Source organism: Nansenia antarctica (genome assembly GCF_963989245.1).
Source record: "Nansenia antarctica genome assembly, contig: SCAFFOLD_192, whole genome shotgun sequence".
In the NCBI taxonomy this organism is placed as follows: Eukaryota; Metazoa; Chordata; class Actinopteri; order Argentiniformes; family Microstomatidae; genus Nansenia; species Nansenia antarctica.
The window spans coordinates 26,692-29,009 of record NW_027662611.1 but is presented as its reverse complement, the minus strand read 5'-3'; the positions used below and the strand labels follow the sequence as shown (position 1 = coordinate 29,009).

General features: G+C 44.8%; 1 long non-coding RNA gene across 1 annotated transcript; it reads left to right on the top strand.

Annotated features, from left to right (window-relative positions):
* Positions 1-1,560: 1,560 nt before the first annotated feature.
* On the top strand, positions 1,561-2,318 carry LOC308175547. The gene is made up of 3 exons (XR_013937959.1): positions 1,561-1,710; positions 2,004-2,126; positions 2,293-2,318. It is a non-coding gene; the product is annotated as an uncharacterized lncRNA (long non-coding RNA).

Sequence of the window (2,318 nt, the reverse complement as noted above, 5' to 3'; positions counted from 1 at the left end):
AAACAACGAAATTTGGGAGGGGTGGCTCCCCTGGTGCTAGGAAAGAAAAAAACAAAACAAAAAACAAGAAGGGAAAGGAGCTGGTTTACATAAATAAAGGCTATGTACACTATCCACTATACTATACTGTACAGATAAAACGACTAGGGTTGTCATATTGCACATAGTGTTATTGCACATTCATTTAAAGTGTCGCAGTTTGCAGGCTTGAAATGTACACATTTGTGCCTCAGCACTACACCTGATTTTTTCAGTCCAGCAGCTGCCATCAATCCGTCCAGACTGTCCAGGGCCCAGAACCTAGGTCTTTGCTGTGTTCAGGGCCTGGATGGCCCTGGGGTAGAAGCTGAGCTTCAGTCTGTTTGTCCTTGCGGCCCTGGTCCTGTACCGCCTTTTCGAGGGCAGCCGGGTAAAGTGTTTACTGCGTGCGTTTGTGTGTGTTTAATTGGGGATATGTTTGTCTGTCTAGGTGCTGGACTCCTCTGAGGTGTCCACAGATGGTGTGAAAGTGCGCCGTTTTCCCAAGTCTGAGGTGGAGATCATGTTTACTCCTCTACATCCCAACAAGCTCAACATCAGGAAGCCAGGAGAGGATGAAGGGGTGACTGTCAAAATCACCCGCTCAACTAGGAAGAGGAAGAGCAGTGAGATGGAAAAGGCTGCTTCTGCCACCACCAAGGCTGCTTCTGCCACCACCAAGGCTGCTTCCGGAACCACCAAGCCTTCGTCAGCCGCCAAGGCAGCTTCTGGGTCGTCCACCAAGACTTCGTCAGCCGCCAAGGTTGATTCTGGGTCGTCCACCGATACTGTGTCAACCACCAAGGTTGATTCTGGGTCTGGGCACCCACAGGTGAAGAGCCAGGTGAATATTATAGGTGCTAAGTAAGCAAGAAATTACAATGTAAAAAGACATTTGCATGACATTCTCCGCTTTTAAGGAGGGGGAAAAAAGCTGTTGCGCTGAAACAAATCCCGAAAAGGGCATTTCAATGACCACATTTTCACGTTCGCCATTTGTGTCTCTCCTATCTAGTGAATTTCACTGTATTGTAGTTATTGTTCATCAAGCACATTACATATTTCTACAATATCTTCTATCCCTATGTACAGGCTAGTGTTTTGCAGTCGTAAAAGGTTAAAGAGTCATTTAAGAGCCGTGCGCATAAAAAACACTTCACTATTCACTCCGAAGGAATATCACTTCCAAGTATATCAAGTCTTTATCTTGCGGGTCTTTGGCCACATAGCTCTTTATTGATATCATAACACCATCCCTCATTTATGCCTCATGATTTTGGTATGTGGGCTGTCCGTCGCACATGATTGTCAGTCTCTGTGTTGCCTCTACTGTTATGAAGTGTGTTAACCATGTTCATACTGTAAAATGGTGGCATTTTCCCCCCTCTCTTGGACACATACATACATACAAATACATTTTAGCAAAAGCAGCGTTACTCTGTTACAGATTTATTTTAGGTCCTTGGACGTCTGTTAACCTTTGGTATTCATGTGTTGTTTACACGCAGCTGACTTTGGCATGGATGAGAGTAGAGGGTGCTTTTGAGGAGGACATCATCCATGGAGCTACAGCTGCCAATCTACTGCTGGAGGCTGAACCCGGGCCTGCCACCCTGCCAGACAAGTCCAACCATCTGGAATATGACGACTTTGGGGACAACCCCATGGAGAGCAACGATGGAGGAATGCTGGGTAAATACATTAACTGAATATTATACGGTTGCTGAATTACAGATGGTGCGTCAGAGTCGATGGCTGAATCTCAAACGTCCTTCCCTCCGTCCTTTTTTATGCATTGAAGAGAGGTTACACTGTTTTGTCCCTTCTGAACTTCTCCAATGTGTTCTGAGAATCATGCAAAACATCAAGGGAAAACTTTTGAGATTCACTCAATAGCCTGAAACAGTAGTGTGATTACAGCAATCTGTGTCTCATTCAGAATGGTTTGTTATCAGTCATGGAATGTTTTTTTTCTTGTTTTTTAGTGGATAAACTCCTGAGCAACGAGGATGGTGGTGGTATCTTTGATGACCCTCCAGCAATCACTGACAGTGTGATGATGCCCCCAGATCATGATGATGAGGATGACTTTGACAACTTACAATCCCGTAAGTTTTCCCTGTTGGTTGGTCATTCCTCTCTTGCTGTGTTGATGCTGTTAGATTTGGTGTAATGACAGCATTAAACTAGATGAATAGTCACCAATGTCACCATAATCACTAACATGTTATATTTTCATTTCCATCTTTTCCTCCTATCTTCATCTCTGTCCAGCGGGCCCTGACAGCCCTGACTCTGGA